General features: G+C 41.5%; 1 long non-coding RNA gene across 3 annotated transcripts in view; it reads right to left on the reverse strand.

Moving 5' to 3' along the window:
- Positions 1-26,739, reverse strand: part of LOC113458079 — a 216,908-nt gene that overhangs the window by 66,907 nt on the left and 123,262 nt on the right. For 2 of the 3 annotated variants that reach the window (XR_003378514.1, XR_003378516.1), the window contains exon 2: positions 3,403-4,788. This is a non-coding gene — a long non-coding RNA (uncharacterized LOC113458079). Of the gene's footprint in view, positions 1-3,402; positions 4,789-9,161; positions 9,309-26,739 lie in introns of those variants that run through there. The other variant, XR_003378515.1, reaches the window with a different exon arrangement.

A 26,739-nucleotide genomic window follows, 5' to 3' on the forward strand; every position in this document is an offset into this window, starting at 1 on the left:
GAAGAAGAAGAAGAAGAAGAAGAAGAAGAAGAAGAAGAAGAAGAAGAAGAAGAAGAAGAAGAAGAAGAAGAAGAGAGTTGATACTTCTGACCCACATGGGCATCTCTGCCTCAGTAGGGATCCTCCTGCTTTGGTGTGGGGGCCTGTAGTGGCATTCCATTTGTATTTTAAGAAATAAAGCCTGCCTGAAGATCTGAGAGTAAAACAGCCCCACTGGGCAGCCTTACAGACCAGGTAATGGTAACACACACCTTTAATCCCAGTAGCCACAATGACACACACCTTCAATACCAGTGGCCACACTAATTGCCATAGAAATCAGGTGGTGAATGCCTTTAATCTCAGCTCTAGAGAGGATTATAAAATGGGAGGAAACAGCTTTCAACACACAGCCTCCTTCTGAGATTCCTGAAGGCAGAACTGCCATTTCAGACTGAGGTCGAGGTAAAAGCCTCAACTGTTTTGCTTTTCAGGTCTTCCGGTTGAACCCCCGTTTTTCTCTCTCTCTGAGTTTTTATTAATTGTGCTTAAGGGGCCTTTCTCTCTCTCTCAACACCCCCTCTCCATGTTATGCACAGACACATGAGCTCTGGAGCCTCCCACAGAGCTCCTTCTGCCCGAAGGATCATCCTCCTTTTTGTTTAGCTAGTTCAAATGTGTCCTCTGTGAGATGGCAGTATTTATTGTTCTCTTGAATTTCTATAGTCCAGTTCAGGACCGAGAAGGTAATAGCTGCTTTCTGAATGTTTCCTGAATGCATGAGGGAGTGGACTAGATACAATGGAGTCATTCAGTCTCTGGCAATCACAGTCAAGTTCTGGTGTCAGGAAAAGAGTTTAAGCTCTGGAATCAGACCAAGCCATATTTGAATCCTAGATCTAGTAGTAGTGGGTGTGTTAGCATTTTTCTAACAAAGCAGAAACATTGGGACATATAGCACAAAGATACACAAGATACACAGAACATATACAGATCAGTCTATCACCTATCTGTGTCTATTATCTTCTATCTATCATCTCTATCATCTGTCTCCTATCAGTCTACCTATTTACTGTCCATCATTTATCCTGATCATCTACCTATCAAGAGACAGAGGCTTTGCTCAAGCATGGACTCCTATGCTGCTCTGGGTGCATGCAAACTCAGAGCAGTATTGACGTTGCTTCTGAAGTCTGAAACAGCTGACTGGTGGAACTCTCTCTCGGGTACCCCTCACGCTTTCATTCTATTCTCATTTTCATCTGATGGGATGAGAGCTGTCTGCCTTGCAGGGTTTTCTGTTTTCCTCGAATCCTGTTGATTTAAATGTTAACATCACCTCAAAAAGAGCTCGACACCAAGATTTAGAGCAGTGGTTCTCAGCCTTCCTAATGCTCTGACCCTTTAATACCGTTCCTCATGCTGTGGTGACTCCCCCCAAAACATAAAATTATTTTTGCTACTTCATATATGTAAACTCGCATCTGTTATGACTATCAGGGATGCATAGCTATGTTTGGGAACCCGCCACCCAAGCTTCTCCATTAAACAAGGCAGTGCAGATGAATTTCTTTACCCCCCCCCACCCCCAGCCTCTGCTCATTCTCTATTGATGACATAGCTCAGGATCAACCTCATGGGGCTGTGCTGACGATTAAAGCAGACCTTGCTGAAACATAGCAGTGATTTTACCTGACCCTTGGTAGCCAGAGTCTCCTCCCATGTCTCTCTTATTCTGAACCTGCTTCAGCTTAGGAAGAGTGCCACTTGGTAGAAGAAGTTGTGAGTGTCCCTGCCTTATTGGGGGGGGGGGGGTTCTAAAGGAAGAAGGTCTCCTTTCTGTTTACAGAGACTAGCCATGAGTGGAAAACGGGGTATAAAGAGTGAATATATATTGAGGTTAACTTGCATATTGGATCCTGAATAGGAACAGGGGTGAAATGTGTACTGGTTGAACTACATCTGTAAAGTTGCTGCCCTCATCAAGGCTGCTTCCACTCAAGCTCTGGAGTCATTGAATCCTAAAAGCAAGATTTAATTTTTTACCGAGGGCCCACTGAGCCCCTCCTTGTCCACAGATGTCTGTATATATGCCTCTGTAGGTCTGGCTTTGGTTCTAATTTTCTTTGAAATAAAGATAACTTCATGTGATAAAGCATGCTTGTTCCTCTGATAAATGCAAGACCCATAGCTTGCTTTCTATTTTAAGCAAAATTAGCCCTTTTTCTGTAAAAGAAAGATGAAGGAAAAATATTGCCCATCCTGTGTGTGGCCCAAACATAACCCTTAAAACATCTTAAAGGTTATCCATCAAAGTTTATAAAAGGAAATATATTGTTCTTAATTATCCTTATCTTGTTATTATGTAATACTTGGTGGATTTATTTTTTAACCTATAATCTTATGCCAAGAGAGTCTGCTTAGGCTTGTTCCTACTCGTAGACAGAAACAGAAACAAAATATACAGGGGTATGTTTACTGGTTCAGTTCTAATCTCTGTTACTTTCCCTGCAGCTTGAAAGGGCCTGTTGTGCTACAGATGGTTGTTTGGCCCCAGGTCGCTGCTCTCACCAAGATTGCTGGGGAAGGCCTGAGAGAATTCTAGGCCAGCAGGCAGCCATATATTTCTTCCATAATCCTGTGTGCGTGGGCGAAGCATCAGGCCAAGGTATAAATAAAATGCCCTGACTCCACATATGGTATTTTGGGTTTACAAATCTATCCCCATCAGCAGTTTTAGTCATTATGGGATGTCCAGCGAGTCTCCTTTTGGGATTATTTGAGAAGCAGCAAAGACGTCCTGAAAAAGGAGCATGTTTGCTCTGAAGCTAGGGCAAAGATTAAGAACCTGTGGGAGATCAGTCTCTGTAACCGATCCCAGCTTTTCTGTGGGCTTTCCTTAGCCCTGGCTTTCATGTTCTCTGGACCCTGCAGTACTGTGGGCATTCTTCTTTAGTGTACTACAGTCAGAACTGTGACTGGGTGACTTGTTTTCTTTGTTCCTGTCTGTATTCTGCTGTATTTTCACTATTGGAAATACAATGTATTTTCACTGATTGGAATCGAGACTGGGAAATCAAGCCCCAAAGGGTATATTTTCAACATTTGAAACACAAAGTACACAAGTACACTAAGCATGCCCCAACAAACATAAAACACACTTCTATTTTTTTCCGCCTCCCTGTGAGACTGAACTTTGGCCAGGTTGTAGAAAAAGTATGGCTTGGATTAAAAATAGTCAATAGATGGGTTTGTCCTGGGAAGCAGAGTTTAAAGGCATCTTATCGAGTGGTCTCATGCACAAGAACAAAGAGGAAGACCCCAGACTCTCTGAAGAACCAAAGCAACAAGTGTCTAGGACCGAGCTTGGCATAGGGAGCCAGAGGACGGGGATCAACAAACAGAATCAAGATGTTAACTTACAGGCCTCTGTCTGTGTGATGGCCGTCTCTGTACCTCACACTGGAACTGCATGTGAACGTCTTAGTTAAAGCTGGATGCGAGCCGGATTAGATGGCGTCATGCTTCTTTTATTTTTGCCATCCCTGTTCATTCCTAGTTGCCACAGGGTCACCCTGCTTTTACTTACTAATGGCCTTCCAAATATATCCTTTTTAGTCCATGGACACTGTGGTTACTTTCAGTCATTGACTGTTGCCACTCTTTACAGACTGGCATCCCCAGTTACAGTCAGAGTCTGGGTGAGGCTCTGCCTACAGTGGATCAGCAAACAAGCTTGAGCCGTGGCCCTCTTAGCTGGAACAGGCTTCCTCCAAGGGAAGGGAGGAGCTTTTGCAATGTGTTCTCATGGTTGTGTGTGCTTGTAAGATCTACTACAAACGAGATATATTTAGCTATTGTTACTTAAGACTGTTTCCATTTTCAGTCCATCTTCCTCCTGCTGGAGTGGGGTGCCCACAAAGTGCCGAGCCCTTGGGGCTGTAGCTAAAGAGAAGTCAAGATGGGAATATGTTTAATTTGTGTTAAGTGGGGGCTATTTTTGTGGTTGGCAATTGTTTCCGAGTGCTGGCCTTCCTGGGTGGGAACGAATGCCTTCTAGGGATCTCCCTGACAGGAAGCAGAGCCCCAGTGCTCCTTTTGTGATGTCAGGGTGTCCCATGCTTCTGGTGACAGTCATTCAGTTCACACAGCTTCAAGGGGAGGCCTCCTTTAAACAGCACAGGGCAGGAACCTGCTCTAGGGGAGGTTCTTCAGAAGTCAGATGTGCAAGATTGCCAGTAGAAGACTCTGCTTCCAGTACCAACTTGTCGCAGAAGTCCTGTTCTTTTAGGTGACTAGAGAGGTGTGCTGTAGGAATCCTGCAAGAAGAGTTTCTTCGTTCCCATGCTTAACCTTGGGCATTTGCAGTCTTTCTAAAATTAGTACTTTTCCCATTTGTCCAGGCATTTTTTTTTAATTCTGAAAAATTGCTTGATTGTCTACCTAACTGTACACTCTTAGTTTGAAGTAATTATTCTTGCTATTATTTTGCTTATAGCAAAGGATACCTCAAGCTGCATTGCCTTCAGGTTCCAGGTGAATCTAGAAAAATCATGGGCTTGTTGTCCAGGTTATAGTCGGGTTGTCTTCTGAAAGACCCCAGTCTGAATCCTTTAGTGATTTTCCTCCTTTCATACACTGGTATCTACCTCAACTTCCTCTCCCTGCCTCCCTCTCCATCCAGCGTAGCAGAGACTGGCAGCCATAACACCTGGACACGCACCCTAATCTGCTTTGTGTGCTCTTCAAGTGTCTATTCCCCTCTTCAAGAATCTTTCACTGTTTGCTACTTTGATAGTCTTCTTTCTGCTGCAAAATAAAGTAGGGGAGAAAGTCAAACAAGTGTATAGAAACTGTCCGGACTAGACTAACCTGAAGGGATTCAAGTGATGGCAGCTGGGTTGTTAGCCTTGGGCAAGTAGCAGGGGAAGCCTAGAGGGCGCTGAGTTTTAGCATCGTTTAGAGGTCTGCCCCATGTCCCTAGTGCTTGCCCCTTCCTGGATAGATACAGGTAGATGCTGGAAGAATTCTGGCTGTTAAAGGTTGTTAAATACAGGTTGTTAAATTGTAGACCATGGCTCAGAACCATGGCTTCCCTCTCTTCTCTGGCTGTCTGATTTCTCCTTGGTCTGTGTCACCCAGGGTTTGTTTGCTACAGTAGTGTACACATAGTCTATTTCTTATTGCCCTTATCTTACTATGCCTGTAGTTCCTGGAATTCCTTTGCCTCTTCTTTCAAGGTGGAAGCTGTGGGGACACCCTAGGGAGAGTTATTCACTTATGGGGTACTTTAATTATCTCTCTGCTTTTAATTTCATATGCCACAGAAATGGTGCCTCTAAATTGACACCATTTCCCATTTGTAACTAAAGTATTAAGGTCACATCAGCAAATAGTGCAGTGCGTTTGTTGAAGATATACTTTGATTTCGTGTGATAGTGTCACCAGTAGTATTTATAATAAAACAGAGGGTAGTGTTTGTTTATAAGATGTCCTGAAGGCCTTTTCCAGCAAGTACTTCATCATTTGGTATGGGTTTTAATTACTCACAATGCAGATCAAGCTCAATCAAGTTAGAGTTTTATTAAAATGCACAGCCCCCCTTTCCTCTACAGTGTATCTTCCATGGTTTGCCACTCAATAATTTTATTTTTATATTTGGTTTATTCTCTGTGAAGCTTTGAAGGCTGTATGGAATCAGCTCTGTAGACCAGGCTGGCCTTGAACTCACAGAGATCCTTCATCAGCTGCCTCCTGAGTGCTGGGATTAAAGGTGAGTGCCACCACCACCTGACTTCAATCTTTCCTTTTAGTTCAGGGATGTACACACAAGAGTGCTTGTGCTAAGTAGTAATTGCCCCCGGCTCCTTAGAAAGCATTTATGAGTGGAGAGAAGATGTAAGGAAATTCTGGGAAATTTCCAGGCCAAAGACAACAAAGGTGAAAAGTCTCCTTCCCGTGAGAATGCCCTGAGGCAGTGTGAAGAGCTCCTGTGATTAGCTTGTGGGGACAGTTGGAAAGTTTCTTTGTGTCCCCACCATGGTGTGTTTTCTTTTACCATCCACATGTCCAGCTCTCTAGTGTGAAGGTCCCAGTTGTCTTGGTGGACTAGGAGACAAACAGAGGATTTTCTGGGCAATTTGTTCATTTGCATCTCAAGAGCTACAAATGTACACTGATAAATCTCATGAAAATGTGCCATCTCTCAAGTTCCCTTTATTCTGAAGGTACAGGCAGAAGCAGAGTCCAGCATGTTAGTGTCCTCAGGGAGAAGCACACTGTTGGTTTTGATCAGTTTTTTTTGTTGCTTTAACTGAATTCCATAGATTGAGTAATTTATAAGGAAAATTTTACTTTTTGTAGTTTTGGAGTCTTGGTGACTGTCTTCTTGTGGGCAAGACTCCTCTCCTTGTAGGGTCTCAGGTTGGTACAAGCACCTCATGTGGAGACAGGGACAAGCTGCCCAGAGGGAGCTCCTTCTTTGATAGCCTGTTAACCCATGAATTGATGAACCCATTAACTCATAAATCGATCAACTTATTAACCCATGAATTAATTAGTTCATTTGTGAGGGTTGAGCTTTTGCAATGCAATCACTTCAGCTTTCACCTCTTAACAGCTCACAATGAGAATGAAATTGCAGCATTGTAGTGATATTTTGCTTGTGTTTTTTTTAATTTATTTATTTATTGAGGATTTCTGCCTTTTCCCCGCCACCGCCTCCCATTTCCCTCCCCCTCCCCTGATCAAGTCCCTCTCCCTCATCAGCTTGAAGAGCCATCAGGGTTCCCTGCCCTGTGGGAAGTCCAAGGACCGCCCACCTCCATCCAGGTTTAGTAAGTTGAGCATCCAAACTGCCCAGGCCCCCCCAAAGCCAGCACGTGCAGTAGGATCAAAAACCCATTGCCATTGTTCTTGATTTGCTTGTGTTTTAACAAATAAAGCTTGCTTGAAGATCAGAGTGCAGAGCTAAGCCACTAGAGGCCAGGTGGTGGTGGCTCACACTTTTACTTCCAGTAATTGGAAGTCACACACCTTTAATCTCAGCACTAGGGAAGTGGAGACAGGAAGGAATATGGCTGGACAGAGAGAGCAATATAAAGCAGGAAGAGACAAGAGCTCAGTGCAGTCTGAGGAGGCAGTCTGAGGACAGGATCCTCCCTTTGATCTGAGCGTTGATGGGGTAAAATAAGGTCTGTCTAGTGACTGGCCCCTCTGCTTTTCTGATTCTTCAGCTTTCAGCCTCTGATAGCTGACTCCGGGTTTTTAGTATTAATACCTAGTAAAACTCATGCTACACAGCATGAAATTTGTTTGGGATGTTATTACTATTGTGCCACTTATGAAGCTTGACCATGAGAAGTGAGTCAGAGCAGCAAGCCTGTCCCCAGCTCAGCTCAATGGATTTACCAAGGATAAGCCTGAAAGCTAAGCTACAGTCCACTATGTTTAGCTGGGGTTGAGGAGTCCTCCAGACCCCGGGCTTCCTCTAAATTCCTACCAGGCAGAGGGACTTTTTAAAGTAGATGACAACTTCCTAAACACAATCTCACTCAGCTGGGCTTCAAACCCAGCACCAAGTCCCAGAGAAGTCGAACAACCCAGTCTTCAGAAATGAGAGGCTTTCAAAGACACTGACTGTTATTCCAGAACAACTAGGATCCCAAGCTAAATACAGTTCTGATCTTCCTTTTATCTCTTCCAAGCAATAAGGGCGAGAGGGGGATCAAATGTAGATCCAGAGCGTGAGATAAGTGGCAGCTCCCCCACGCCTTCCAGAACGCACAGAAAGGAGGCTATTTATTCTGTGCAAGATAGTTATAACTCTCATGTATGCTCAGATCTATTTTTCTCCAAAAAGATAAGTTAGCATTTTTAGTTTCTGCCAGATAATTAATAGTTTCTTATCTATATTTCCATTGTCCAAATGAAGATGCCAGGCAAAATAGAAGAAAAGCATGGGTGTATTCAGTATGTTAATTATAAGGATATGACACTATGAAATGGTTTAGCCCAAACACAAAGTCTTAAAGATTCTGAAATCTGTGCCAGATGTGCATCACCAAAGGTCAGGGTTACTACAAAACCTTCCAGAAGGGACCATTGCCATCCATCTCTTATATGGCTATCATTTGTTTCAACAGACTTTGACCTATCTATCTATCTATCTATCTATCTATCTATCTATCTATCTATCTATCTATCTATCTATCTACCTACCTATTAAGTCTATGTCTTTTTTTACTGACTTCAGTTGTCCATATGGTATATGTGAAAGTGTTGGCCATAGGTGGGTGGGCTTGGTGATGGGGGAGGAAAGGGGCTTCTCTTCAAAGACACCTGCCTCTGTTCCACATTTATCTCTGCTGCTGTCTCCAGTGCACTGATTTCTTTGTTGAACCATGGCTTCTGTTACCGTTTCTACTCTCCAGTGTTCCTGAATACATATCATGAGCCTGGGCTGCACCTACATTTGTTACTCAGCACTGGGCTTGCAGAGAACATCCTCCTGGTTATACTTATAGAGTCTGGCGTGTAATAGATATGATCACTTCAAGTGGCCTAATCTTTGGCAAGTCCCGAGTTGTACTTTGCCAACTACCCATTTCTTCCTTAATTTTCCATCCCTTGTATATTTAAAGATGAAATTTAATACACTTTGGTGCCTTTTTAATTATAGTAATTCATCAGAACCTTTGTTTTAAGACTCATTTGATGTTCAAGAAGCCTTATAACTTTTCCACAGCACTTTGAAAATATTCTTCCTAATATTCAGAAACAGTCTTTGGTCAGTTATGACTTAATTTCAACACGACATTGTGTTATTTTAGTCCAAGACCTACATTAGTTAAAGGGCCCATGATACAACTATTTAGATGATAGTCAAGTTTGTGTATTCCACGTGGATACACTTAATTAGATGACGTCACAGGTACCTGGAAGGCAATATTTCATAATATGCCACCAGTTACAGGGTGATACAGAGTGGCAAGTTTCAAGAAGATGGATTTCAAAACCTTAAGAAACAAGAAGAATCCAGGTGGCAACTATCCTGTTTCTCCATAGGAAGAATCATACATGCACGTCTTTAAGAACGGCCAGGAGAACCGGCCTGTGGCTATACTGGGGGTGTGCTTGGAATGAGGACTTGGGGGATGGAGGCCCCTGTAAGGAGAGCTTACCTGTGGGAATGGTGCGCAGACAACTGAAATTAGGGTAGAGTTTCTATCCCAGGAAAGGGAGAGAAGTGAGAACAGATTCAGTACTCTTCACCGGACACAGCCAGCTGTGAAATGCGAGGCCTCGGCGAGGTGTTGAGATGTCTGGATCGTCTTTCCTTCAGGTGCAGAGGAGGTATTGCATACGTGGTGTGCAGCGTGTACTGGGGTCCGTCCTTGTTGGTGACTACACGGGCTGACTCAGTGGTTAGTCTGTAACCTTTTTTGATTTACAATATATAACTCTGTATAAAAGCTTTTCAGGGTTTAAGAATAGTAGCAAGCAGAAGATACTTGGGATACAGACTATGTGACTTCTACTAGGATAATAGTGTACTAAGTAGAGGGCCAGAGTCATTGGAGAGAGAAAAAGCCGGCATAAAAGCCCAGCTATATCATGGTTAAAAGCATAGCAATTGGCCACCCTCAGACCAATGCAAGTCTAACACAGTGAGTGCTGAGATTTGAGTACTGTGCAGGCAGACACAAACCTTGCTCCAGAGAATGAAAGCTGTTTGAGGTGGGCAATGTGACAGAGGGATTTGGAGAAGGGAGAAAGACCCTGGCAAATGAAACAGGAGTCAGAACATTCCTGCCCTTACCATCTGGATCTCCGTTCCTTCCTTACAACCGCCAGGCCCTGTCTTTCTGTGAAGCCTCTTTAGTCCCTAAGGTCTATAAAGTTCCCTGTTCAGTGTTCCACCAGGAACTTACAGTCTATGAGATTCTTGATGTTCCCTGGTATGGACAATCAGTCTCTTCACTAAAGATGACTATTTGATTTCTCCTGAGTATATTATCCAGGAGTAGGCTTGTATCTGTACTGCTTTGGCTCCACCATAATACCAAATACAAAACCTTCATTAGTTTATACGCAGACTTCTCTATTTCTGGCCAGATAACATAAGACAGTCTGAATGTCCGCTGTCCTCCCTCCGAGGGCTTTTCCACACACCACTGTATATCATAGAAACGAGGACAACTCAGCAGCATGGCAGCCATTTGATCTTGTGTGCCCGCCTCTTTCTCTCACACGGAGAACAAAAGCTGCTCTAACGAAGAACACCATAATTTAAAACAAACTTTGCTTAGGGTCTACATTTTTATGAAATGAAGTTGCCCATTCTTAAGGCTGGGCTAATTTTCAGTCCCAATCTAAAACCCGTGGTCCATAAGTGATTTTTTTCCTTTTATCTTATTATCTTATTTAATTTCTATTGCATCTGTAAATCTACATTCTTCTAAGGTCGGAGGTCATCACTGCACAGAAAAGAGGAACCAAAGAGGACATGCCAAAGCTGAAGAAATCAGAGCAGTCAAGGAAGCTTTGCTGGAAAGTGGAACCAGCTGGCTGTACTGGGGACTGTCTGTAATGCCACTTTGACGTCAAGGAAGATAGCAGGAAAGTAAGTTCTGGGCTTAGAAATACAGACATTCTTACTCACGTGGACTGTGAATCAGAGAGCTAGAGCTTTAGAGATGCATTTGCTGAGGAAACTGGTCGGATTAGCATTCATTAGCAGTGAGCCCCTGCAGGTCAGATCCCAAAAGAGTAGTTTGGGAAGAGAATGAAAAGGTTCATAGAGAGTTTTTACCCTTACTAGGTATTTTTTTTTCCTCTTTAACCCATCTTCTCACCCTGTGGCTGAACTCACTCCTCTTACCCAGACCCTAGATCACACTTTCCAAACATCTGTCCTCCATACCAAGAAATGAAGCAATCTCTCAGTCTCCATCCAGCTACCCTCCTCAATGGCTGCTGAAACAAGCAGTGGTCCATCCAAAAGAACTGGAAAATTCAGAGGAAACCGTCAAGTTTGATTTTTTTATTTTTATTTTTCAGACTCTTTCTAATTAAATATAAACATTGAGCTGTCTTCCTAATTCTCTTCAGATAAGATAAAACGGCTGAAGATGTTGTTTTCCTCATCTCGGTCAGATGACCAAAGTCTCATTAGTTTGTGTGCATGGTGTGCATTGTGTATGTGTTGGGGGACACAGTGAGCATGAACAGTGGGGGGCAGAGTGAGCATGCGCAGTGGGAAGCACAGTGAGCATGAGCAGTGGGAGGCACAATGAGCATGAGCAGTGGGGGGCAGAGTAAGCATGAGCAGTGTGTGTGAGGGGAGGGCAGAGTGAGCATAAGAGCAAGCACAATGGACAGACTAGAAAGAATGACTAGAGACTCAGAGAAGCATGTCTTTATGTGATTATTTTGGGATCCAGTTGCATTTCCCACATGCTTATGTAGAAGTTTTCATCCCCAGATTCTATTTTAGGTCTGAAAGACAAATAAAAAACAAAGCAAAATAAAATCACTATGAACACCTCTTCCTTTGCTGTCCATTTGATAAGATTTTTCTACTATTTAAGATTTTTCTTATGACCAATAACATGCATAGTATTCCTTTTCAAGAGTTTTTGCTAATTTTAATTTCATTTTCATGTCTAATCTACATATCTTGGACTTCAGAGCAAAGCCAAACACAATAAGAAGAGGGAGCGTCCTTGTCTTTGACTGCTGATTCTGCACCAGTGTTGCCAGCTGTTGACTTACTTCTTCCTTTCTTTTCTCATGCTCTGGGAGTATCCGGTGATTCTTAGAGTTGTTATCTGTCATTCAAGGAATAAAAGTTGTTTCTTCAGGATCTATGATAATGACGCTAGTGTGATTTTTCTCCTTGAGCCTACTATGATGACATGAATGGAGTTTCTGACTCTATTCTTTGTAAAAAAAAATTATTTGTTCATATCACACGCATAGACACACACACACACACACAGAGAGAGAGAGAAAGAGAGAGAGAGGGAGAGAGATCAGCCACAGGAAGAGTATTTATTACAGAAATTGACAAATAATGCCCATCTTTATTCTTCTTTGACCAGCATCCAAATCCATGATATATTGTGAGAATGGGCTTCTCTTTCCTCCTCCTCACTTCTTATTTTGCAGATCTATTTCTCCCTCTGTTTTTCACCCCAGATATTTTATTTTGTTACCTTGCCATGTATTTTCTCACCTCAGTTTTAGACGTCACTGTGAAGTTTTTAGGGGGAAAAAAAACTTTCATTTTTCTTTTATTTAAATTGAATTAAGATTATAGATTTTTGGTATGTATGTTTTTATTGCTGCTGTTTTGTTTTCTTGAGAAAGCATTTTTATATAGCACACAGTGGATATACAATTTTTTTCTTTGTAAAGCACAAGGACGACTTCAGGATCTTCCTTTCCAAACCTTCCTTGTGTACCACTCTGCCCAACCAATTTATAATTTTCTGAATATAAAGTTGGCAAGTTAATGGACATGTAACATGAGGCAGTTAACTAATAGAAAGTGACTCCTTCCCTACCGAACTTAGATCTCTCATTAGTTTCTTTATTACTATATATTGTTGAAATTGTATGGATTCAATATGATTTGGAGCTTTTACATGTAAATCAAATTAAATTAGCTTCTAGTCTTCTCTCTTTCTTTTGCTCTCTCTCTCTCTCTCCCATCCCTTATTCCTTTCTGATATCTTTGTCAGATTTTACTTCCAGCTCGAGACAATTAGTTGCGAAGGTTCATCTGCTCCTGTTCATTGCACCAGTTCCTGGAGGCTCTTCTTGAACCTTCTAACACTGCCAGCTTTTTAAACATATTCTGTAGTTTTTCGTTCACTCAACTTTTCTAAAAAGTTAAGCTGTTTAGCCGGGCGGTGGTGGCGCACGCCTTTAATCCCAGCACTCGGGAGGCAGAGACAGGCGGATCTCTGTGAGTTCGAGGCCAGCCTGGTCTACAAGAGCTAGTTCCAGGACAGGAACCAAAAGCTACGGAGAAACTCTGTCTCGAAAATCAATAATAATAATAATAAAAAAGTTAAGCTGTTTTAATAATCCTAGTTTTAAGCAATAGTTTATTTAGTTAGTATTTTCAAAACCATTAGTGGAATATCAGCCATGGAGTAGGAGCTGACTGAAAATTTCTTGAGAAAATGCTAAATTCAATCTTTTGCTTGTGATGCAACTTAAATTGTGTACAAACCTGTAAAAAATGATTGAAATTCGCATTTAAGTTAGTGCATGATTTGAAAATAAGTTTTACCTCAGCTAAGTTCATTTCTTTAAAAAGTCTTTTTTTTAAAATACTAAGTTGTTTTCAGTATATCAATCTTTGTAACACATAGTTGATTTTTTCACCTTTACATTTGTTTTTGTAAGAAGGCTTTCCTATTGTTTTATTTATTAATTTTATTTTTAAGCTTTTTTTTCTTTTTTTTTTGGATTTTCGAGACAGGGTTTCTCCATAGCTTTTTAGTTCCTGTCCTGGAACTAGCTCTTGTAGACCAGGCTGGCCTCGAACTCACAGAGATCTGCCTGCCTCTGCCTTCCAAGTGATGGGATTAAAGGCGTGCGCCACCACCGTCCAGCTTATTTTTAAGGTTTCTGAGTTGCTTATTTTGTTTACAGATTTTGTTATACGCAATGTTTTCTTTTATAATGTTTTCAGTATAGATACTTAGATGGTGTTAAACTACCTTTTAATTCTAATTTCTCCCAAGACTGATTTGAAGAAATTAGCATCAGCAGATCTCCATGATGAAAAAAGTAACTATTGTTAAGGTCTTCATGCCCCTTCCATTGTCATTCTTGTTTTAATGTACAGCAGTACCAGAGTGAGTGATCAACCAATGTTTCAATAAGTCAACCATTTACGAAACAGAGGTATATGGTTAATTGTCTGTCACTGTGTGAAACTTCTAGTCTGAAATGACAAAACTACTTATAGAATGCCCACTATGGTGTCCATCCCCAAAAGGACCCTTATGTGCATATAAAATGTGTATTGCTCATGAGAAAAGAGACATTTTATTGGTAGGACACTAGGACCTAAAATGCTTGGTCCATTTGGCATCACTTTGCTGCTTCTTATGCACTATTAATAGTAAATGGAACTTTTTATTTTGCCCAACACTGACTGACTCAAGGGTCAGTGTCACAAATTGAACACATGAGGAAAATTCTGAACACCTTATAACTGTTAATGTTTGTGACCAAACAAAGGTTTTGACAAGCTCTGGGGATGAAACATTAGCCTGCTTAATGTATCACCATTCTCTCCCCACAAGTTACTGTTTGCTGCATGCAATATAAAAAATGTCATCTGATTACTTTGTTTTCCTATAGATTTAGAAATGTTTTAGTACTAGGAAGAAGGGCTTTGGGGGCTAAACCCCAAAGTTCTTAGCAAAATCAAAAAATTCCCAGACAAGTCAGGATGATTGGTCATGCTGAATATATAGCTGACACCCAGGAACAGTATATCACAGAGCAGCGGAGAAGTAAAGCATCCGGGCATCAAGTTGACATTCTGAAGGCCACTTTAGCACAGTCACCTTAGCAGGTGGAGATGCACAGGAAGGCATTTAGATGTGGTCTGAGATTGTTAAACAGCCCAATTTCTGTTATGCTTAGGATATGCTTAGGAGCTTTAAGACCAGAGGCTACCTCTTGCACTGACAACTGCCCATCCATTCTTAGAGTTTGGAGTCGGTGTAGAAACCTACAATCCTACAGACTTTTTTTTTTTTTGACTCTTGTCTGCTGTCTCAGAAATCATGCACATTTAATGAAATATAAAGTCCCCAGACCCATGGGGTTAGCTCATTTTGACTTTCTATCCAGCATTAGAAAAATGTTGAAAACATGAAAGAACAACAATCTGCGGTGTGCTTGCAAACCCCGAGACTCTAACTCTGATCTAAAGCAGACCGTTTCCTCCTGGCTTCCTCTCCTTCCCTTAATTAAACTAACTGGAAAGGCAAGACTTTCATCAGAGCGCGACGGCAATCTTCCTCTCCAAATCGCTAGCATGAAACACAGGCTGCTGCAGAATTGAATTTGAAATATTAAGGAAAAATGATCACCAGCTCACGGCTGTCACTGTTCTCTGTTTACTTTTCTTTCTTTTGTGTCTGATGTCAAGGAGAAAATAATTTCATCTGCTGGAAATTGGAGCATGTTTGCATTTTGAGATAATGAGAATTAATGTCAGAGGGCCAAATAGCACTGAGCAGCCCCTATGCTTCTCATTCGTAAAGCATTCTGTGATGACTTCTACTTCACTTGGGAATCTGGCAGACTGCCACAGGCCACCTAGATCCAAGCAGCACAGTTCCTTTTTCTAGAAGGGAAATTTCTACCCTGGAATTTAATAAATAGGGCATGAGCGAAACTGAGTTCTGTAAATCCCTTTATCCATTTGGGTTTCTCCTCCGTGCATATTTCTTCCTTTTGCTGCCCTATGGCAGGGCTTGCAGCAACCCAGCAGTGAACCTGCATCTCACTGCTGTTGTAAAGTCAAATCCGACAGAGGGAAGGACAGCAATGAATTTTCTTGAAGGCAGGCTAAACCCCGGGAACTTGATTCTGAGACATCAGCTGTGAGACTCGTTCAGGGAGGAGACCCAGACACAATGGTTATTTGTTATGGGCCAGGCAGTAGTTGACAGGATGTTTGACTTTCCCATAAACTGTTTTGCCAACTGAACACACAGTCTTTGTGACTCATGCATACGAATCTCTTGCTTAAAATCTTTCAGTAGCCTCTCATCACCCACAGAGTGAAACCCAAGCCCCTGAATCCCTTGGCATGAGACCCGTGACTTTTCTGGAACTGGGTCATCATTGGCTGTCTAGCTTTCTTTTCTGCTGCTTAGTTCACATGCCACAGACACCGAATGCCTAGTTTCCTGAACACACGGTTCTACTTCATGAAAATGCTTTCCCATCCCTTAAGGAACACCTATTTATCTTTCTGCATGATCTGGATCTCTGTATCTGGTAGAGGCTCTTTTCAAATATTTTTATAAACTTTATTATATGAAACAAACTGCAAATGAATCATCTAACACACCAAAATTAACCAGACGCATACTTTACTATATTCAGTGAACTTCCATACACTTCAGAGAATAGGCACTTGGAAAGGTAGCTATGTTGCTTCTCATTAAATTTAATGCTTTCAGTTAATCATGTATCCTGCCATGTTACTGAAACTGTTTATCAGCTATGTGAGTTCCCTTGTCAATTTTTGGGGTCACTTATGTATACTATCATACCATCTGCAGATAGCGAAAGTTTGACTTCTTCTTTTCCAAGTTGTATCCCTTTGATCTTTTTATGTTGTCTTATTGCTTTAGCTAAGACTTCGAGTACTATGTTGAATGGCCAGCCTTGTCTTGTTCCTAAATTTAGTGGAATCGTTTTGAGTTTTTTTTCCATTTAATTTGATGTTTGCTTTCTACTTGTATATTGCTTTTATTATATTTCGATATGTTCCTTGTATCCCTGATCTCTCCAAGACCTTTATCTTGAAGGAGTATTGTAATTTACAAATGCTTTTTCAGCATCTAATGAGATGATCATATATCTTTTCTTTTACTTTATTTATATGGTGGATTACATCAATAGATTTTTATATGTTGAACCACCGCTGTGTTCCTGGGATGAAGCCAACTTGATCATGGTGGATGATACCACAAGGACATGTGCTCAACTGTGTTCATAGCAGCATTATTCAGAATAGCCAGATCCTGGAAACAACCTGGATGCTCCTCAACACAGAATGGATTAAGAAAATGTGGTACATTTACACAATGGAATGTTACTCAGCAGTAAAAAAAAAACAATGGCATCTTGAAATTTGCATGCAAATGGATGGGACTAGAAAAAACCATCCTGAGTGAGATATCCCAGACCTATATAGACAAACATGGTATTTATTCACTTATTAGTGGATAGTAGATGTAAAGCAAAGGATAACCAGCCTATAGCTCATGATTCCAGAGAAGCTAGGTAACAGGAGAGAGACATACATGGATCCCCCTGGAAAGGGGAAACAGACAAGACCTCCTGAGAAAATTAGGAAGAAGATAGAAGGGAGGGTAGAAGGGGAAGGGGAGAGGAGAACATGAGGGAATAGGATGCTCCAGAAGGGAAAAGGACAGTGAGGGAGGGAAAGGAATGAGATATCTTGATTAAGGGAGCCATTAAAAGGCTATAAAAAACATAGTACTAGGGAATCCCAGGAATTCTCAAGGATGACCCCAGCTAAGACTCTTAAGAATCAGAAGAAGGACCCTTAAATTGGCCTTCCCCTGTAATTAGACTCATGACTTCCTTAATTGTCATCATAGAGTCTTCAATCAGCAAGTGATGGAAGCAGATACAAAGATCTACAGAGAAACACTGGGCCGAGCTACCTGAGACCAGTCCAGGAGAGGGAGGAGCAGTAATATGAGCAAAGAGGTCAAGTCCATGATGGTGATACCCACAGAAACAGCTGACCTGAGCTAGTGGGAGCTCACTGACTCTGGACTGATAGTGGGCGAACCTGCATAGGACCAAATTAGGCCCACTGAATGTGTGGGGCAGTTGTAAGGCTTGGACAGTCTGTGGGCTTCACTATATCGGTTGGACAAATGAATTTCAAAACTCAAGGAAAGCATCCGTAACTCCTATTGATGGAATAAGGACTTCATATTTCATGCTATTACAATGTTGGGTCAATTTACGCCCTAGCTAACAACTAGTCATAAGATTACCTCTTAGGAATATGTGAAAGTTTCAAAAGATAGCTTTGATTGTCACCTCAATAAGGTGTCCATAGTACCTGGATCCCGGGAAAGCTATTGGTAGAGATCAAGGGGTGTTAAATATTCAATACTGCACAGGGCAGCTTCGACAACAAATAAATATCCAATTCAAGGTACCAATAGGGCCCAGTGGGAAAGTTGCTTAGCAGAACTATTTTTTTAGAATAGTCATATTGGGGTGCATTTGTCTCCTCTGCTACTTAGAAAGATCCTTGATATCAGGGTCTGTGTCATTATTACATTCCCTTTGCTCAGCACCATGGTGGTATTTATGAAATGCTTTGTAAATGTTGCAGGAGATGAATGGTGGAGAAGGGGCATTAAATACACTGAAGAAGTTCTGAGTACTCATTCTCCAAGATATTATAAGAGTAAAGATATGACTTGTTTCCGTGTGTGGCAACGTGAAGCATAAGGAAGTCTCCTGGTTGCAAGAAATGGACTCCCCAGTTTTGACACATCTGAGAGATTTCATTCTGATGGCTCACAATGCTACTACAGTGCCATGTTGGGAAGTACCTTCTGCTTGGGAAAAGTAGCGTCTACAGCCTTGCCTTTTCTCAAACCCCAAATTTACACTGAAGGTTGGCATTCCATTTTCATGCCAACTCTCGAAAAACATGGTCTATTTGTAATTGGTCTTAGCTACAGCATTTTGGAATGCTCCATAAATAGGCCCCATTGGGGAGATTTGGGAAGTGCTATTTTCATACTTCCTCCATGCGTATTCACTTGGACTCTAGCCACTTGTCAAGGGAACCATTTGAAAAGGCAACTCGGAATCCTACGCACACGATCTCAGCACCGCTTTCTTCTTGCTGATAGTATTAGGCTAAAATTGGCCTGGTTTTGACTTCACCCTCCCATCTCACTAAATAACTAGATTCTGTTTAGAATAAGAACCGAAAGCACAATGGATTGACCGTGAAGCTTGTGTTTCTCAGAAGTCTTAGCAAGAACCTCCCGCTTGCATTGTAATTTCTCCACAGAATTGTATTTTGCTTGGGAACGCTGCAAGCAAATTATGGTCAGAGTTGGTGTTTGTCATAACGAAAATGTGAGGGGTATGATTTTCAGCTAATTTGTCCTCCCAGGAGCAATTGGAAACCTTTTGGAAGAATTGTCCTTCTCTGTGACACATTTGAGGGTGGGTTATCCTTACTAACCAAAACAAAAGCATGCATAATTCTGCATAGATCCCTATGAGAATTAAGCTTATTACACATGGGTAACATTTTTTCCATTTTTCCCTGAGAGAATTTTACCCAACAGTTTTTGGTGAACTATGAATTTATTACATTAAAGGTTATGCATCTGGCTTAATGGAATAATTTACAAAGCTTAATAAGCATGTTTCACAATTATTCTTTGCTTTTTAAAAAGTTAACAAATAATTATTACATATAATGTCATGCAAATAATAGATGAGGATTGAGACAAGCATGAGTCTTGAAATTGACCTTGTTGTCAAGAAGCTTCCTGTAGGACCACTAAGTATGAATGCAAAAGATACACTTGGACCATGACAGTGACTGACTGACCGACGTTACTGAGGTGGTGGAGAAAGTTAAAAGGTTGTAAGTGTGTGCTAAAATTTTTACGGAAGCTTCATTGCATAAGTAGACTGCGTGAATATTTTTGCATACTCTTCCAGATCTTCATGCTGTTTTCTTTCTTTCAGATCTGTTTATTGTGTGTCTTCTTTTTCTGACACCATCAGCCTCTGGAAACTAGAGGTCTTGGTTACGCTCTATATCTCTGGAGCAGACAGCACAGCCTTTGCGGAAACTTTAGTAAAGTCTTAATAAAAAGGAAGTGACAGCTACTGGTGTCTCTTTCATTCATGTCCTGGGCAAGTGTGCCCATCATATGTGTGAGTCAGAGGCTGTGGAGGGCTACTGAGAAACAACACTGGCCATGACAAAATGCTTGAACTCATGAACTTCTAACAGCTGTGGGTGTCTGCACATGATCTGCTCAAGATCAAGCCAGACAGCATTCGAACATGGGTGGGGAGGAGCTCAGAAGCCCCCACCCCCACATACAAGAGCCATTGGCAGTTAATGGTGCTTGGGAGGAAGACAATTTTCTTGCGCTTCACAGAAGTCTAACTTCTTTCTTCTTCCCCTGGGATTATAAGGGAGGAGACGTTGACCTATGTACCTTCTTAATATGGTTGATTCGGTTTTATTTTTCCCTTCACATCCTTAGATGAGTAAACCGAAAATAATTTCAAAACTACTTTTAAATAAAATCAAATTCTGTAAGTTCCTTCATCTTCTTCATGGCCGAATTCACAACTTCTTTCGAGCCTGGAATTTACTCCAGGGCAACTCCAAATATTTTGTATTTCATTGTAGTTTGTAGGTCAAGATTTGTTATTCATGTTCATGAACTGCGTTGATTTCACACATAAATTTTACTTGTCTAGTTTATTAGTTATTGAGGAGGTTAAAGTGGGGGCGTCTTCATCGATGAAAAGCCTCTCTGCATGCGTTCTGCATTTGCCCTAACCTAAGACACATTTCCTCACGGACCTTTCCCCCTTAACTCTTAAGCCCCTGAGTATTTCAATGGAAACCCAACACTTTCTATCTGGACTCATTTACACTCGCATTTACTCATCAGCGTGGTGTTTTGTAAGAGATATTTAATATTCTCCAAGAGCCATTTTTTTCCCCTGCACATTTCAAAGTTTTTCCTGTAGGAAACTCTGTGTTCCAGGCTGTAAATTTGATTCTGAGTCCAGAAAACAGGCGTTGGGGAAGCAGTAAATTACAAATGAGCTGCAAGTGGTCCTGATTTTAACTCCTCATTACATGGACAGTGTGGTTGCTGAGAAGAGGCCTGGGTTCCCTGCGTAAAGCAGGCTTTGGGAAAGAGAATCCTTGCTCTCGCTGTGTTGGCTGTGGAGAGTTTCTTGGTCAGCAGGCAGGTGTCGCTCCCAAGGAATCCTCTCTGGAAGTAATCTGCTTCTCACAGAGCTGCATTCTCCTTGTCGTGGTGGCCAAAGAACTGCCCCCCTCACCCCTGGGCTGCCCTGGCAACTGTAGTTCCCTCCTTCATTCCTGGAATGAATTCATGGAGGGCAGTTAACTGGTGTGTTGAACTTATTTTTATTCTGAATCTTGGAAACCAGTGCTACTGAGATATTTGAAAAGGAAATTTGTTGGAAGGGTACCAAAACCATCCTTAGAATTTGAGAAGAAAGTGGAAAATCCAGAGTCTTGAGATAGATGGCTAAAAGGCAAGTGTTAAGAAGGTTGCTGGGGTTCCTGGGCTGTGAGGGAGGTCAAGCTAAGTCAACAACACAACAGATTGAACATGCGCCCAGGTACACACAGGTAGTGCTCAAAGGCAATTGTTCTAACCAGTAAATCCCAACTAATCTGCTTTTTTATTTTTAAATTCTTTTCTTCAGCAGAGATGTTGTGACCTCCCTATTTTAGTTATTTAAAAAACTTTTCATTATTCTTTAATTATTTGTTTTAGTGTCCACTACTTTGTTATTACTTAGAGATTTTATGTTTAAAACTCAATACCACACTGTACACAGTCTTGTTTATGGTGTTTCCTGAAACTATGGATTTCTAAAAACGACTACACAAGACTTATAACCCATGCTAGTCTTGAGAGTCTGGTCTCAATATATAAGAAATTAAGTCTAAAAATTGTCTCCTGACATGAATATTTACAATGGTTATATATTTTTTCTTTTGTGATAAGCACATCAGAAATTTGGAGAAATCTAGCTTCAAACAGATTTGTTTTTTTTTGTTTTGCTTTCAAATATTTTGTTTCTAAATAATATTTTAAGTATTATTTGATCATTGTGTCTCTCCAAGTATATGCAAATGGCATGTTTATTGCTTAATTATATAATAATATAGCAATTATATAATTACTAATTAAAGTCATACATTTATTTTTTCTAAAAATTAATAAGATTTATGTAGATATTATAGTGAAAAGGCAATAATATCCATTGGGCTATTAAAACTGATGCAGTTTAAGTTGACTTCTGGCACAGGTTTCCAGGTGGCCACTTGATGTGGAAGGGTCAGATAAAACTGAGCCCCTTAGCCCAGGCCTTGGAGAATGGCTCATCACATGTGAGAAGAAGATCTAAAATCCGGGGCTGTAAATCAAATGCAGTCTCACCAAATGCAGTTCCTCCAGCTAGGCTCTCTAATGGCATGCTTGCCAGCACGAACCCAAATTGCTCATGTTCGAGTGTCATCACAACATTTATTAAAGTTGAAAATCTTTGCAGAGAGGAAAGTCACTACAGGTTTTTTTTTCCTCCCCCTCTTTTGCTGATTTTACTGGGTCAAAGAAAAACCTATAAACAGAGCTTGCTTTAATCATCTGCCAAACACATGGACCAAGGTTTGCTTTCAAAGGAAGGAGGCCTTGTCTGAGAAGAAATTTGACCTACAAGTAGCGAAAGCACCCTTGAGCGAGTACCTTATGCATACGGGATGTACATGCAGCCTGCTAATTGTCCTGGGAAAATATTGTCAGAATGAAATAGCTGGTTGTGACGGCATCGAGGCAAAATAATCTACGCTCAACATGCTGTCTCATTTGCTTGGATTGACCCCGTTCTGAAAGAAACCAGATATGACTATGGCTTAGAAATCCTTATGATTAGACAGGAAAGAGAAAGGCCCTTCAAAGACAGATCACTGTCACAGCCCGATTTAACAAGGAGGGAGTCAAGGATCCTGCAGGATGAAATCATTGGGTGGTAAGTTGAGATGAGAGTCTGCTTACATGACGAAAATCTTCTCTAGATCATTTGGGAATGAAGTATCAGTTGTGACCTAAGGATTTATGAAAGCAATTTCACTTTCACCATCCGGAAGCTATCTATATGTTTTGTGCATTCTGGGTACTGAAACATGGTAGTACCTGTGTGTGGTGTCTCACACACAGTTACACAGACACAGACACACACACATATGCAGACACACACATGCAGAGAGAGAGAGAGAGGAGAGAGAGAGAGAGAGAGAGAGAGAGAGAGAGAGAGAGAGAAGAAAAGAGAGACAGCAACTAGGCATTTGTAAGAGAACTACCCCCTAAGTGAGGTGTGAACTGACAGCATCCACACCAGGCTCCATCCCTCAAACAGTGTGACTTCAGAAGATTTCGCATCAAGTGGAGTAACTGGGTTTGGCTGAGGAGAGTTTGCATTCATTTCCACATGCAGGCAAAGAAAAGGAAGTTGTTCAGGCTTAAATTTTTCTCTTCCTTGCCGGGAAAATAACCACAACTCAGCCTACTTGGTGGAGAGTTCAAATCCGTAGGCAGATAGCATCTGTAATGTTTTCTTATTAGATTAATAGTTGGCATTCCTTTAGAACATAGGGACCTTCCTGAGCTCTGTTACGCAAGTCTTCTGGAAGGAAATGCAGCCTCAACTCACTGATACGCAAGGAACCCAGACATGAGTTCAGGGACAGCGGCTGGAATTAGACATAGTATCCTTACTGATTCTCTGGAGCCTTGTCAAATGGCAATGCATTGCTGCAGATGTCTAGCTCTTTTGTGGTACTCTTTTATTTTAAAAAATATATTTGAATTAAAACACAATCACAACATTTTCCCCACGCCCTTTCTTTCCTACAGTCCCTCCCACGTCCCCCCACCCCGCTCTCTCTCAGATTGATGTGCCAGTCTTTTATGTGGTCGGCTCTCAGCTTCATTGGATAACATCATGTGACCTGCACTCCTCTGCAGTCCTCCGCCTCCACTGACAGCCACTCATGTGAATTACACGGAATCTCCTTAAATCTATGCCGACCTGCTGCTTAGAAACTGAGTCTCTGAAGAGCTTTTCTCTTTGAGTATTCTTGTTTGTCTGTTTTTATCTTTCTTTCAGAGAGACAGAACATGAAGTTGGGTGGGTAGGGAGGAGGGAAGGATCTGGGGGAAGAAAATAAAAGAATAAAATCTATTGTATGAAAAAACTGTAAATAACAAATACAGAGACAAGAATAAAAAAAGGTAAATCATAATGTTGAAAAAAGACACCAAGATGAGGCCATCTTGAATTTGTGTGGCCTTAATTCCAGTATGACTATTGTTTCCACATGAAGAACGAAGAGGGGTGCAGATGATAGAAGGGAAAGATACTTGGTATATAAACAGAAACAAATAGAATTTACACAGTCTTGAGCTGACAGATGCCAAGAGTTTCTAGAGAGCACTAGAAAAGAAAAGGATTCCTTCCTAGAGGTTTCAGGGAGAGTATGCCCCTACTGACTCCTAGATGTCAGGCTACTCACCTCGGAGCTGAGAGAGGGTGTGTTTGAGACTCCCCCATTCAGGGCAATCTGCTAAGACAGCGTCACTGAAAAGCATGGGGTTGCCAGTAGCCTGTAGGCTGTCTTGTGTACTGCAGCACTTAGGCTGGGATTCTCAGAGTCCGCCTAAGTGCAGGACTTAGATTTCTGCAGTCCACACCGTCCTTAGGTTCTCTCTGGGATTAGACAAGTTCCCATTTCTAATGAGGTGGAGAACTACAAATTCCAGAAAACCTTGGAGAAATATCATTAATGAGAAATTCACAGCACAGGGGATTTCAGGCCAGAGACTTTGTGGTTAGTTGGCCTGACGGCTATAAAAGTGGGTTTTAGGATTTGGGACTTCCCTTTGTGAACTTCCCCAACAGGCCTCACTCAATAAAGTGGGCACATAAGACATGATGTGAGAAGGGAGTTTTTGTTCCCTGGAATACGTTTTTACTCCTACAGGGTTTTCAAGTCATTGTTAGTTAGCAAGAATGTCCCAACGTAGGTACTTGTGACATACTTGACTTTGGTCACATGATGCTAATATTGAAATTAAAGGATAAATCTATTAGAATATAAAATAAACCACCTCTGTACTTACTGGGACATAAAAGTATAAATATTAATTAGTAAGCAATTTCTTCTGACTCTTCTATGACATTTTTAACTCCATTAATAGATTTATGGCAGTCATCCTTCAATTGAGCCTCTAAGTCTCCAGTCATTCACAACGTCCTTTCAGTAAACCGAGCTGTGTACATTCCTGAGAGGGAGTAACATCAAAATGAGGACAAGATTCTCTGTTTTTCGTGCTTGAGGATGACATTTCTATGAACAGCAAACATAAATGTGCATATGTGAAAATAAACAATCACATTTTTAAAGTTAAAACGGCAAGGGAATACAAATACAAAACTGCAAGGGCAATCGACTTAACAGAGAGGTCTAGTTGTCTCAGGGACACTGGTCCTAGGAAGGGAGCTGGTGATGGGGAGGAGGTCTGTGATGCTCAGCCCCCAGCTCGTATGTGCCCAGCAGCACCCTTTCTTGTTTCTTACCATAGCTGTTTGCCGTAACCTCTGTCTCTGTCATCCTCAGTTAAGTTTTAATACCTTCGCTAGATTTTCGCACTTTTCACAACTCTGCTGCCATTCTTTTCCTCATCCCTTTCTTTCATTCTCTGCTCCATCTGCACAGATTTCCTAGGACCTTGTCTCCATGGCTCTAGGATTTTAAACTTCTCTATGTCTCTCCCTGGTACCAGAGTTTCCAAACCCAGCTTGGCATCACCTCCTTCAGAAGCTCTCCTGCTGTCTTTCAATGAGCATCCATCTTTGTGTTGCCCAGTTCACTACGTACCCCTGTCTTGTGTCTTGTACTGATGGACTGACTCCATCCCGTTTCCAAAATTCTTGCTCTCATTGTAACCACATTTATGCCTGTGGTCTCTCCAGGGTATTTACCGACTACAGAAATGGCTAGAAGTCATGTGCCAGTTCTGTGCAGAAATTATTTTATGCCATGCCATAGGCACTGCCATGACCTCAGGTGCCCCCCCCCCCCATGGCTGTTTTTTTAGCCTGGATCTGGGAAAGTATGGATCACAGAGCAGGTGTGCAGGTGACCACAAAAGACTGTGACTGCTTCCAGGAACCTGTGGTTGTGTTATCTAGCATAGTCAAGCTGAGGTAATTTATGCAATGCTTCTTGCAGTCAGCCATAAATTATCACCGATTGTATGTGTGGTTTCTCTTCCTCTTTAGGGTATGAGCTTCCTGCAGAATCTATGATGGAACCAGTTTGGATATATCATAACTGGCTTGTTAATATTTATTTATTATCATTTTTTATTGATTCATGGGAATTTCATATCATTTACCACAATCCCATTTATTTCCCAGTCCTTCCATGTCTGTACTCCATGCTTGTAACCTCCCCCAAAAGAAAATAAAAAATAGAAGTAAAAATTAAAAAAAAAATCACTTTGCTCCTCTGTCTTTCCCACCTTTTCACATCATGGTTTTGTCTTAGAGACCTTAGGAGCTGTGGTGTGCCACACAGTATACCCTTTTGTTCATACTTTGCTGTTCTTGTAAATGTTTATCGTATCTTTGGTCTGATTCAAGGCTCTGTCTTTTGCTACACCCTCACATAACCCCTCTCAGGTATCCTGCTGTTTCCCTGACTCATGGAGATTCCTAGTTCCACAGGATTGGTTCTTCAAGCATCCCAGCAGGTCATAGATGGGGTAGATGTTGGGGTGAACCAACTCAAAGCCCTGGGTGTGGGCTCCTGTTGTCGCTGGGTTGGTAAGGACTCCACTGGGACCCCCCTTCTCCAGTGGCACCAGGCCTGTGGCCTTTTAAATATTTATTTTTTGATATGGTAAGTGGGAGCATGATCTCAGGAAGAGTACCAGGATAAACATCATGATGAGAACAGGCTGTGATGGTGATAGAAGAAGAAGCTGCTCTTTTTCTAGCCTTTTCCTGGCTTGATTGTTTTCCTCTTAATAGCACTCTATTCTGCTGGGTTGCATCATAAGCCAGGGAACTCTCTCATTCTCTCTCTCTCTCTCTCCTCTCTCTCTCTCTCTCTCTCTCTCT

Source organism: Microtus ochrogaster, unplaced genomic scaffold, assembly GCF_000317375.1.
Source record: "Microtus ochrogaster isolate Prairie Vole_2 unplaced genomic scaffold, MicOch1.0 UNK2, whole genome shotgun sequence".
NCBI lineage: Eukaryota > Metazoa > Chordata > Mammalia > Rodentia > Cricetidae > Microtus > Microtus ochrogaster.